The sequence below is a fragment of the Stegostoma tigrinum genome, chromosome 6 (genome assembly GCF_030684315.1).
Source record: "Stegostoma tigrinum isolate sSteTig4 chromosome 6, sSteTig4.hap1, whole genome shotgun sequence".
Taxonomy (NCBI): domain Eukaryota; kingdom Metazoa; phylum Chordata; class Chondrichthyes; order Orectolobiformes; family Stegostomatidae; genus Stegostoma; species Stegostoma tigrinum.
The window spans coordinates 39,894,443-39,908,370 of record NC_081359.1 but is presented as its reverse complement, the minus strand read 5'-3'; positions in this window follow the sequence as shown (position 1 = coordinate 39,908,370).

Here is a 13,928-nt window from a genome sequence, read left to right as displayed (position 1 = left end):
TGTGGGTAGAGGTTGAGAAGGTTGAGCCTGTAGTCACTGGAATTCAAAAGAATGAGAGGCGGCCTTCTTGAATCAGGCAAGAATCTTATGAGATAGTAGGAATTGCAGATGCTGGAGAATCTGAGATAACAAGGTGTAGAGCTGGATGAACACAACAGGCCAAGCAGCATCAGAGGAGGAGGAAAGCTGATGTTTTGGGCCTAGCCCTTGCTTCAGAAAAGAAAAATTCTGCAGAAGGGTCTGGGCCCAAAACATCTGCTTTCCTGCACCTCTGATGCTGTTTGGCCTGCTGTGTTCATCGAGCCCCACACCTTGTTATCTAAGAATCTTATGAGGCTTGATTCTCCCTTCTGGGAGAGTCTCAAATCAGAGGGCATAATCTCAGAATATGGGGTTGCCATTTCAGACAGAGTTGGGGGCCAATTTCTTCTCTCAGAAAGTAGTGAATTTGTGAAATTTATTTTCATTTAAGGCAGATGAGGCTGGATCAATAAATACATTTAAGGCTGAAATAGACAGATTTTTAATCTGTAATGCAAATCAAGTGTTATGACGAAAAGGCAAGAAAGTGAAGTTGAGGACTATTGCATCAGCCAGAATCTCATTGAATCACGCATGTCCTATGGCTTTATATCAGTATCATATCATATCAGTAATATATATTTGTGATGTTTTCTGCAGCTTCCTAAACTAAAGCTTCACAATACTGAGGTCTTTTGGCTCCAAGGATATTAACTTACCAGAGTAGCAAGCTCACTTTATTTCAATATACACTATAGAAATTCAGAGTGTTCATGCCACCTTCAAACATGGAAATTCCAACATATTTTGTAGAACTCTTTATTTAGCTGTTGGCAATTTCTATTATTTTATTTCTGTGAATTTGCAATGGAACGGATAACATTTGGTGGTGAACATTGATGAGAAACCTAAAGAAACAGCTACATAAATACTATGGTGTCAAAAGAAGGAATTTTGAGGTGAGTAAACAAACCAGATGATTCCCCTAAATACTGTCCATTTTTTCCAAGTCCAAGTTAAGAATGTGATGGAATATTATCTCTTTCTGACTGAATGTAACAGTGTGCACCATCTGCAAGATGCATTGCAAAAACTGATTTGATTTGATTTCATTTCTTGCAGTCACATGGACCTAGGTAGAGTGAAAAACCTTGTTTTGCAAGCAGTACAGGCAGGTCATAGCAAACAAGGACGTACAGATCATAGGATGCTTAAACAGAACAAGGCACAGTACAAGGTTGTGGCTGCACAGGAAGTGGGCAAAGCAAGATCAAAAGCAGCGAGATCAACATTGTTTGCAGTTAAAGATGTCTATTCAGCAGTCTAAGAAGAGTAAGGAAGAAGCTGCTCTTGAACCTGTTGGTGCGTATGTTCAAGCTTCTGTATCTTCTGCCTGATAGAAGAGGTTGGAATAGAATATTACTGGGATGGGAGGAGTATTTGATGATGATGGCAGTTTTTCTGTGGCAATGAGAAGTAGTAAATGGAGACCATGGATGGGAGGTTTGATTCTCTGATGGATTGTGCAGTACACACAACTTTCTGTATTTTATTACAGACTTGGGAAGAGCATTTGCCGTACCAGACGATTACTCACCAAACTTTCTTTCGCAACAATTTACAATTCCACAAATGCCACCACCTGGAAGAATGAGATCAAGAAACACATGGAACACAACGATGTGAAATTTCCAAAAGTACTGCAGATGCTGTAAATCAGGAACAAAAACAGAAGTTGCTGGTAGCTCAGTGAGTCTGGCAGCATCTGTGAAGAAAAAATCAGAGTTAACTTTTCACGTCCAGTGACCCTTTCTCAGAACTGGCTCCTCACTTCTGAGGAAGGGTCCAACGGACCCAGATGCTACCAGGCCTGCTGACCATCCAGCAACTTCTGTTTTTGCTACTGAAAGTTCCTGTTCAAGACACCTGCCATCTTGACTCAGAAATGTAGTGCTAGTCCTTCATCATCACTGCGCCAACATTTTGAGAGTCCCACCAAAACACATCTGTAGTAATTCATACGGCTTTCTTAAGAGCAATTAAGAGTGAATTTAAAAAATGCTGGCCTTTCTATCACAGGCACATCCCATGAATGAATTCAAAACAATTATCATGGTAATATTCGCAAATACTGATTGTTGTGCCCAAGGCTTGAAGCCAGAAGTTCATGACCCAGGAACAATACCTGACAAACAGCCACAGCTATCTGCTACAACAGTATGTTTACATTCATATAAGCCAGCAGAAGCAGCATGATGGAGACAGTTAAATAATCCCTTAAATACAGGATCAAATCTAAACTCAGCAGTCCTGCCACACCCAGTTATGAGTACTGGTGGGCACATCAGTCCAAAAAACATAATCTTCCTACTGACTTCAGCCAGCGATATCAAGTGCTTAACAACTTCAGTCTCTTGTGATCTTCAACATTACAGTTGGGTCGGATGAATGCAAGCACACTAGAGTTATGTCATCATGTGATAATGCTTATCAACCATTAACCATCCTCTATTATGTGGTGGTTCAAATGTAACAAGAATAGTAGGCTGCTGTAAATTAGGGAATCATAATAGCTGTAGGATATCAGGCAGCAGCCTGCATGGTATGAAGGCCACACACCAATTGGACAATAAGTGAGTAGCATTCCATACAGTTGCGGTACACCTCAGAGTTGTCAAATGATATTCTCATTGCCAAGGACATACTAAGGCACGGAGAAGGCTACAATCTTCAGAAAGGTCAAACTGAGTGTCTATGATACAAGAAATTAAACAAATTCAGTTTCCTCGGACTGTAGAGACTCAGTGACCTCCCCATACAAGTCAAGACTCGTTTTTCCAGCATGGGCCAGATCACGGCCTGTGGATTTTATCAATTTGAACTAACTCTGAAAACCACTGAATGCTTTTACAATCATGTCAAGAGCCAATATAAATCAACCAGCAGCGTAGAGGCTGTTAATCATCAAAAATAGCCTGATGAAGGTCCTTCCTGCTGCTAAACCTGAATTCAAATGTCTGCAGTTAAGAGATATCCGTACCTGGAGTGTTGAGCTCTAAAATGGCCTTGTTAGTGCCAATTAGCACAACAGTCTGAATGACACCACAGTATACATCCTTCACACATGCCTTCTGCAAACAAATCAGGTCAGTTAGCACTGGAGAGCGCAAACACATCATGTGTGTCAATTGGAAGCAAACTTGGAAACATGTGACATGAATCTGAGCCATAGAAACAATTTCATGACTAAGATATCTGAGAAACTGGTATGTCTTCACTTTTGAGCTGAAGTACTATTTTGCATAATGTACTCAAGTTTGGAGTGGGTCTTGAATCAAGCAAACTCTTGTCTCAGTGGCAAAGAGCTTCCATGCTGAGATACAAGATGATCTGAATAGCTCGTCAGTAATTATGAAGATAAGTGATTTCTAAGGACCACCCCACATATATAAAACCTCACATTTGTGTCTCAAACTATATAATATAATGCTAATATAATGCTAAACTACCAGTGACTTTTGCTCTCTTTTTTGCATGACAAGCTGGTACACAATAGAGGACAGCAAGGAAGAAGGTGCAAGGCCACCATAATCATTTGAGCCCTATTGGGGAGTTAATTGACAAAGCCGCAGAACCAGCTGTAATACAGCCAGTAGAATTTGATGCTATTAGATTTGAATAATGTTCTGCTGTTGTGTTTTGTTTCTTCACAATTCCAATTGACCCTGTTAACTGCTCTAATGAGTTAGCTGATGATAATGTGACAACCCAACTTTCCAATGGAGAACGGATCAGTTCACTGGAGGTCAAGGATCACTTGAAGAGGGTTGCTGTTGTTGCCAACAATGATGGAATGACTCTGGCTCCAACTTGGCATGAAATGTGAATCAAGGGTTATGCCCCGTGTAGCCTCTGCCCTATTGCTCTGTTGTACTGCAAACTAAGATTACAGAGTCAAACTTGTTTCAGTCTTTAAATGCGGGTGATAAAACATTTCCTGACCTTCAATTTAGGCAGCTAGTTCTTCAACCGAATCTAGTAGAGGCCCACCTCGTAGCCTCATCCCTGACCTCCACTGTTACATGGTAATTTATTGCTATGATCATCTTTGTCCCATTTTTTTATTTGCCCAATATATTGTTAGGCTGAAAATGCCTAATGGGTTCTTTAAGATCTGATTAAAATGGTACAAAAATGCAGGCACACTTCAATATATAGATAATTTATTGGCTTAAATGTTTAATACAAGTATGAATTGATAATTGTTATCATATTACTGAGGCATGTATACATTAAACACTTATATAATTAGGTTACACTGCTGAAATAAGCAAATGAGTCTCATACTGCCTTTCTATCCATTGGTGACTTTGGCAATAGTGGCATTTAGAGCTGTATCTCAGATTACATAGCACCAGGACCCCAGCCCAAGGTTATGAAGTCAACGAGTGGGGAAAATTCCGTGATATTAATACTTTTTAATCTAAGGTTATATGCTGAATACCCATTTCATCATACTTTTTAATAGGTTTGTAGCCCTCAAAAATAAGTTATAAACATTTCCAAGCGCATCACATAGACTGCATAATCTGAAGGTTCCCAAGGACACTTGGGATCAGGCATGCTCTCCCAGTCACAATGGGCTGTTATGACATTAGGCCCATTTTTCATGCACTTTCCACTTCATTGCGTTTGCTCAAGTCATATCTAATTATTCCTTAACTATTAACACTTAATAGTGTGGTTTGAAAGTATCATTTCCAAGCCCATGTCTATGCCCAACTTGTGTAGTTAGGGGATGCAGGCACCAGATCAGATAGTAAGGCGGCTTGATGTCAGGCTAATGTTGCATTCACAGAATGGAAGCCTACACTGGGCTACCCTCTTTATTATGTTTGTAAATGTGCCTGTCTACATAAGCCATACCAGAATTCACTGGTGACCATGCTCATGTTGGTAAGGTGGCCCTATACTTCTGTGGATTTGAAATTTTTCTGGTGAATTTTGTGCCTATTGCTCTGTTTGTACTTGCATGCCATTGTTAACTGATGCTGTTGCTTCTAATTATTTAAGAATCAACATTCCTTAATCCTGCTGTGGCGTAAGGTCATTTTGACTTGGATTTTCCAAAATACAACACCTCAAACATCTATGTTGAAGCCCTTTTGATAATTATGCACATATTCAGCAAGTTTATTCATATTATATTCTATGTTTCTGCAGTTTTCCTCACGATAAATTGTGTACTTTAATTACATATTCCTCTTTAGTTTAAGAAAAGAAGAATCAAACGTCTGAATGAGAAACATGTATGGAAATTGTACCATAATTGATTTAATGAACTTTATTGAACTTTAATTTACAGAACAATATGCCTTGCAAAATGTAAAATTTATGTTTGTAGCATAGTTATTTTTTATCAAAGGAAGTTCAGACAATGCACATTATGAATTCCAATACGGTTACCATACATGAAAGCTCAATTCAATATCTAGAAATTGCAAATTCAAATTGATTTTCTTTTCAGTTTGCTTGACTTGCTATTTTCCTGATTTCAAGTAAAAGTGGATAATTAAAGAGAATTTACAAGAGCAGCTAATATCAACAAGCAAAAAAAAAGCACAATGAACCACCAGCTCAACCATTGATTACTTTGAAAGTTTAAGTCTTACGATTCAAAGACGCTGAGATCTGTTACCAAACTTTTGAATAGACGTTTTTAATGTTAACTGAAAATGATAAATGCTGGAGATCACAGCCATTTAGACTTAAAACATGAGCTTGCTCTCTCTCCAGGGATGCTGCATGACCCACTTTTATCTCCACCATTTGTTGTTTTCAGTACAGGTTCCAGCATCTGCATTAATTTGCTCTCCTTTAATGTGAATGTTGATCTCTTTCTGCCCCTTCTCTGAAACCATAATGTTGTATCCTGCACTCTGTTCTGTTATTATGAACCACTTGTAATACTACAATCTGCCTGTAAAGTATGTAAAACAATACATTTCACAGTTCCTTAGTACAAATGACAGTAATAAATCAAATCCAATCCAATCAAATCAGATCAAATCTTTGATAACACGGTGTCGAGCTGGATGAACACAGCAGGCCAAACAGCATCAGGGGAGCAGGAAGGCTGACGTTTTGGGCCTGGAACCTTCTTTAGAAATGGGAGAGGGGAAATGGGTTCTGAAATAAATAGGGAGAGAGGGGGAGGCAAATAGAAGATGGATAGAGGAGAAGATAGATGGAGAGGAGACAGACAGGTCAAAGAGGCGGGGATGGAGCCAGTAAAGGTGAGTGTAGGTAGGGAGGTAGGGAGGAGATAGGTCAGCCCAGGGAGGATGGACAAGACAATGGCGCAGGATGAAGTTAGTAGGTAGGAGATGGGGTGGGGTTTGAGGTGGGAGGAAGAACAGGTTAGGGAGGCAAGGATGAGCTGGGCTGATATTGGGATGCAGTAGTGGGAGGGGAGATTTTGAAGTTTGAGAAGTCCACAATTATACTATTGGGCTGCAGGGTTCCCAAGTGGAATATGGCTTGCTGTTCCTGCAACCTTCAGGTAGCATCATTGTGTTACTGCAGGAGACCCAGGATGGACATACCATCTGCAGAATGGGAGGGGGAGTTGAAATGGATCGCAACTGGGAGGCGCAGTTGTTTAGTGAGAACCAAGTGTAGGTGTTCTGCAAAGTGGTGGCCAAACCTCCATTTGGTTTCCCCCATGTAGAGGAGGCCACAACGGGAACAGCAGATACAGTATACCACATTAGCAGTTGTGCAGGTGAACATCTGCTTGATATGGAAAGTCTTCTTGGGGCCTGGGATGGGGGTGAGGGGTGAGGTTTCGGGGGAGATGTTGCACTTCCTGTGGTTGCAGGGAAAAGTGTCGGGTGTGGTGGGGCTGGAGGAACGTGTGGAGTGGACATGGTAGTCGCGGAGAGAGTGGTCCCTCTGGAAGACAGATAAGGGTGGGGAGGGAAAAATGTCTTTGGTGGGGGAGTCGGACAGAAGATGGCGGAGCAGATGCAGTGGAGGTGAATAAACTGGGAATAGGAAATGCCATGTTTGCAGGAAGGTGGATGGGAGGAGGTCTATTCAAGGTAACTGTGGGAGTCAGTGGGCTTGAAATGGATATCACTAGAAACTGGCATCCATTTCAAGCCCACTGACTCCCACACTTACCAAGAATACACCTCCTCCCACCCACCTTGCTGCAAAAATGCTATCCCCTGTTCCCATTACCTTTGCCTCCACTGCATCTGCTCCCAGGATAAGGCATTCCACTCCCGTACATCTCAGATGTCCTCATTGTTCAAGGGCCTCAACTTGGCCCCCTTAGTGGTCGAGAACGCCCTCAACTATGCCTCCCGCATTTCCTGCGATTATTCCCCCATACCCCCTCCCCACAATAAAGACCAAAACAGAATCCCCCCTCGTCCTCACATACCACCCCACAAACCTCCGGATCCAACGCAGCATCCTCCGACACTTCTGCCATCTGCAATCCGACCCCACCACCAAAGACATTTTTTCCTCCCCACCCTTATCTGGCTTCCAGAGGGACAACTCTTTCCATGGTTTCCTTGTCTGCTCCACACTCCGCTCTGGCCCCACCATGCCTGGCACTTTTCCCTCCAATCACATGAAGTGCCAAACCTGCCTTACACGTCTCCCCTCACCACCATCCCAGGCCCCAAGAAGTGTTACCATATCAAGCAGATGTTTACCTGCACATCTGCTAATGTGGTATATTGCATCCGCTGTTCCCGTTGTGGCCATCAGGCAAACCAAGCGGAGTCTTGTGGACTGCTTTGCAGAACACCTATGCTCGGTTCGCACCAAACAACTGCGCCTCCCAGTAGCGAACCATTTCAACTCCCCCTCCCATTCTGTAGTTAACATGTCCATCCTGGGCCTCCTGCAGTAACACAACGATGCTACCCGAAGGTTACAGGAACAGCAAGCCATATTCCACTTGGGAACCCTGCAGCCCAATGGTCTCAATGTGGACTTCACAAGGTTCAAAATCTCCCATCCCCCTACCGCTTCCCAAAACCAGCCCAGCTTGTCCCTCCCCTCCCACCCATCCCCTCTTCCCATCTCAAGCCCCACACCCATCTCCTATCTACTAACCTTATCCCCCCACCTTGACCTGTCCATCCTGCCTGGACTGACCTATGTTCTCCCTACCTCCCCACCTACGCTCACCTTTACTGACTCCATCCCCATCTCTTTGACCTGTTTTCCTCCTCTCCATCTACCTTCTCCTCTATCCATCTTTTATCTGCCTCCCCCCTCTCCCTATTTATTTCAGAACCTCCTTCGTCTCCCCCATTTCTGAAGAAGGGTCTTGGCCCGAAATGTCAGCCTTCCTGCTCCTCTGATGCTGCTTGGCCTGCTGTGTTCATCTAGCTCTACACCATGTTATCTCAGATTCTCCAGCATCTTCAATTCCTACTATCTCCAATCAAATCTTTGATAAGATTATAGATAAGTGTAGTTTTTGATTCAAGGCAAGCTTACAGAATTAAAGTTTGTGAGGGTTAAATCTGGGTCAAGTAAAATAAGATAAAATGAAGTAAAATGAAGTAAATTACAGGAAGTTAAAAATAAATATTAAACAAATGCATGTTTTATATTGAGTATTGGTGCTGAAAGAATTGAAATAAAAAAGTATTTGTTTAATTAAATTCTGAATTGTTTGCCTGCCTTTTGTCTGTTACACAAGGGAGGAATACTTGGATATAATGTTTGAGCACTCCTTCTCAGGAAAAACTTGAAACTGCTGATGCAAATCGGAAAACACAGAAAATAAACCAATCAAAATGTTTGTTATTTTTCATAGCTGCATAGTTCAAGAGAAAGACAGGAAGGATATGTGTGTAATCAATTGTTCAACCAACACTGCAACACTGTCTGCACTTTCGGCATTTCATGAAAGAAGAGTTACTAAAGGCAACACAGAACATGCCAGAATCCTCAAAGGCTAAAATGTTGGAATCCTATTTAGGCAAGTGCCTTTGATATCCTTTCAACAAATGAACCTTCTTTGGAGTTGCTCAGAAGTAATTCTCTGTATCTTTAGCAATGGGTGCCCTTTGCTTATTAACTACCATGCAAAGTCATCAACACCAGCAAGAAAAGTTAACAAGGTAGTCACTGTTTGGTAGCTTTGGTTAAGAGATGGGCCATACACTTAAAAATTTCCCCAGATACTATTTTGAACAGTGCCATAGAAGCCTTACTTTTCTGTAATCTTAAGGACTGCAGAGATGATGTGTATAATCATTCGCCAACTTTAAGTACATTTAAGTCGTCATTGGACAAGCACATGGACGTACATGGAATAGTGTAGGTTAGATGGGCTTCAGATCGGCATGACAGGTCAGCACAACATCGAGGGCCGAAGGGCCTCTACTGTGCTGTCGTGTTCTTTGTTCTATGTTCTATCAGTGAGATTCAATCTCTGACACATATAGCAAGGAAAACATTTCTGAAAGAATGCAGCAAAAATCAGGGTCCCCATCCAGTAACCTTCAGTTACACCAATGTAGCATTCTGAAAGATATATAGAACCAACACAACCCTGAAGAACTTGCTTTGAAGTCTATGCAGACAATGCATACATTCTTCCCATTGCAAAATCATTTACAAGCCCTGGAAGATTCCATCATTCCAGTCAGTAAGGACATTGGCAAAAAAAAACACTGATCCAATTCAATCTTCACTGAATTGATTCAATAAGTTTACAAACTGATCTCTGCATTCTGCTGAGATTTTTCTTTATTCATTTATGGAATGTGGACATCACAGACTGGATGACCATTTATTGTGCATGCCTAATTACCCAGAAAGCAGTTAAGAGACAACCGCATTGCTGTGGGTCTGGAGTCAAATATAAGTCAGGATAAGCAATGATGGCAGATTTCCTTCCCTCAGAGGCATCGATGAATCAGATTTACTTTGCCTGAATATGATTTTGCAATCATGAAAAATATTGGATGAATGCATCACTGTAATGATCAATGCTGCTGGAAGTACTCGGGAAACCTCTTTTATATGCATGGATGGTATAGTTGATTAAAGAGACAACTCAGGAAGCTGGCTGACTGGATCTTCAACTTGTGCTGCCTTGACATGAGCATGTCAGTTGCACTGCTATTATAGGAGCAATTTATTAGTTTTCTCAGTCTTGCATCTGCCAAGACTATTGGTGAGTGGGGAACAGTATTGTGAGAATGATCCTGAGCTAAAATGTACCTGCTGGGCCAGGTCAAATGGTTTAGGCTGTCTTTTCCGATCCACCATTTCCTTATATTACTACGAGCATTCAAGGGAATAGAGAAAGTGTTGCAGAAATTAATCCTTGTATTATGACTTTGCCTCTAACATAGCATTTTTTTCAGATGTAACAATGCTTAATATGTCTCCTAATACATAAGAAACATGGATAATGTGGTAATGAGGAATCCATCCAATGTTTATTGTATCTAATTGTTATATACAAACATTATATTCCTCATGCACACTTCAGTACAATTTAAAATGCACAAGTTAATGCAGTGTCCCTATTATATCTTAGTTCCAGTCTTGGGTCCGCTGGTTTCTCAAGCAATTCAACCTTTAATTTATTTTTACCTTTTTGGTTTGTGGAATGATTGCTAATTATTATTATACACTTTGTTATCTGGGTATCCACAGAAATGGAAACATATCCAACCATTTCTACAGTATTGGCTAGATTTTCCATCATTCCTTGAGAAAGTATTCACAGCTCCATTTTTCTATTATAGCCAAGATGTGGAGGAGCCGGTGTCGGACTGGGATGAACAAGGTCAGAAGTCACATCACAGCAGGCTATAGTCCAACGGTTTATTTGAAAACACAAGCTTTCTGTGCATAGCTCCTTTGTCAAGTGAGAAAGAAGCACACAGAATACAGAATTTAGAAGTAAAAGATCAAAGGGTCACACAACTGATGAGGAAGTATTAAACAAACCTAAGACGGTGTTAAATCCTTAATCAGTTAGAAGATTTTAATTGATTAATATTTATAAGTAAATCCCTGAATTTCTTTTAAGCCACTGCCCTGAGATAACTGAAAGTTTTATCAGTCTAAAGAAGAGGTGACATTTTAGGTCAGACAATTCATGTTAGATGTGAAGCCTTGTTTAGAACCTGTTTCTGTTTTGGTTTGGAGTCAGACTGCTTTTATTACTAAAGTAGGAATTTATAAAACACCACAATGACTGACTGTCTATAAATTGTGTGCTTTTTGAACAAAATAGAATGTGTCTGCAAATATAAATTCACCCCATAGATTTGTATGTGTGTGCAACTCCAGGCAAGTCTGACTACCTGCCATCACTACCTCCAGCCATAGACTTCAGAAGCTGGTACAAAACAATGATCAATAACACGAGCACCCACACATGTGAGTTAAATCATGGATGGATTTGTACAGTAAATTCAGTTTCACCATCTTGTTGTCTTGTGGTTTTTAATGTGCTCAATGTCTTTCTAAATGGTCCGATTCGTCTGCCCCAGGCCATAGCAATCCAAGAGGATTTGTCAATATTTTTGAAGTGTCCAGATAGCTACTCTGGCAGAGGTGGTATCTCTAAGTTAAACAATTTGACACGGGCGTATTGAGCACTGTTCATGGTGTTTCAGCAGTACATGGTGATCAGTTCCTTGAATCCAATCTGAACTCAGACTTCTGGGATAAAGCAGAAGTTTGGGTAATGTTTCTCAAAGATTTTGTCTGTGAACTAAAAGGCCTTTAATTTGTCATTACACAGTACTCTCCCTCAGAAGCATAGGCAGTCTTTGTTGCTTTACAGCCAGCATCATGGTCTTCATCGTAATTTTGTTAACTCACAAAGTGCCTCAGGGTCATGAACTCCCCATGTTAGCATATTGCAATGCCTTGACTGGTGCTGCAACCCTCCAGTCTAGTGTCCACTAAACTATCTGATTTGGGACTGTAGTATGTCATGTATGTAAGTTAATCAGATCCTTTAATCATTCTGATAACTTCAACTTCGAAAACATTATGAAGTGGATCCCTGGTGATGCTACTGGTATGGTAGCACTAATCCCATCAAGGCACAAGATGCAACTTTACAACTTAATTGGACAGGGTATGCCTACATAATTCCTCTGAGTTAGGAGGATTGCCAACAGTTCTCTCCTTCCTAGTTCTGGATTAATCAAATTCAAGCCTCTAACCTCTGTGGTCGTCTGCCTTGGCACAGTTCCAAAATGAGAATTCTCAATTCTATGTCATACATGTAATTTGAGCCAGTACATTGATTTAAACATGTTAGTAGCTGCACTTCTTGCAAGTCTACAGTAATGATAGCTGATTTTAACTCTCAGGTCCACAAATTGCAAGGCCTTAGCACTTTTCACACTATGCACAAAGCCTAGTAATTTACATGAAAGATTTGCTGTGAATTTAGGATTGAATTATTGCCACTGAATCAGATCCTGTTTCTTTCTGGTCTTACAGCTCTTTACTCCAGTAACAAAACAATTATTCCAGCTAGCAATCAGCTGATTAACTTTGTGCTTTACGTACCCAGGGTCATTATTGTAGTTGGCCCTTAAGCAATTGATGATAAATCACTTTTAAAATATTCCTGATAAAATCATATTTGATTTCTATCCATAGGGTGCCGCCCTTGGGATGCAGCACAGCAGTGGTACGCAGTGTCAACTTCAAATATCTATATTAAAGCATTTTACATTGAGACATCTTAGCCAGTTAATTATATTGATAAACAGTCTTGCCAATATTGTCTTTGAAGTCCTGGTTCCTGTATGAAGGAGTTATAATTAATCCTTGTGAAATTTTAACTGTTCCTACACTTAGAAGCTTTAGCAATGGTTCTCCCTTGTGTCTTTTCAGTGATTACTTGTGCTACCTAAGATGCAGGAAGGTACTCTTGCAAATGTACATACTAGACACCTCTCATGCTGCTGTTGTTATCAGAAAGATGTTCATAATTACTACTATATCTGGTTGTTTACCTGAAATAAAGCAATGAAAGGATACACTTCTCTCTCTCCAGCTTGCAGAAGTCTGTACAGGATATATGCAGACCAAGCCTTTGAGCTGATGCACAGTGCTGTTGTTTTTGTATTCAGTCAATGTTTCCAAAAGAAAAAGCACTTGAACGCTTTTTCCCTTTATAAAGAGGCATGTTACATTGTTATCCACATCATTAGGAGTGGGAGCTTCTTCGGCAGTGACACTTGTCTGTTTTTTTTTTCACCTTGGATAGAATTCTTTTTCTGAACAGTAACTTGTTAAATAAATCTACAGTTTCACATTTCAAAATCATCAAAATGTAAGTAATGCCATTGAGCAGACAAGTTCCCTCAAATATTTAATTTATTTTTCTTCAGAACAGATACTCCATTTCATGTTCTCTGAAATTATTGAGACTGTGTGCCTATGACACTTATTGTTTTCAGAAAATCTCAATAAACCCAAATAAATTAATTTAATTCATGCATTTCAATTCCTCTGATCAAATTCTTGAAGTTGCTGGGAATCTTACTACATCTCTAAGAAGAAATAAAGGGTCCATTCTGGTTCAATCAGAAGGTATTGATTGATTTACATGATAGCATGCCATTCTAGCAGAAAGCGTTAACTCCACTGTCTCTCTAAAAGGGTGAAACAAATCAATCTCCATTCCATACATGTGCAAAATTCTATGTTTTTTTTAAAGAAAAAGTAATTTTCTGAATAATTGATTGCAAAACTCTACTTCAAAGTCTGCCTTTTATACAGCACAAACATTTTCAGTGTTTTAAATTAATATTAATTCTTTCCACAGTATTTATAGCATTTTTTTCTTACATTATCATCCCAAATTTAGCTCATTAACTACC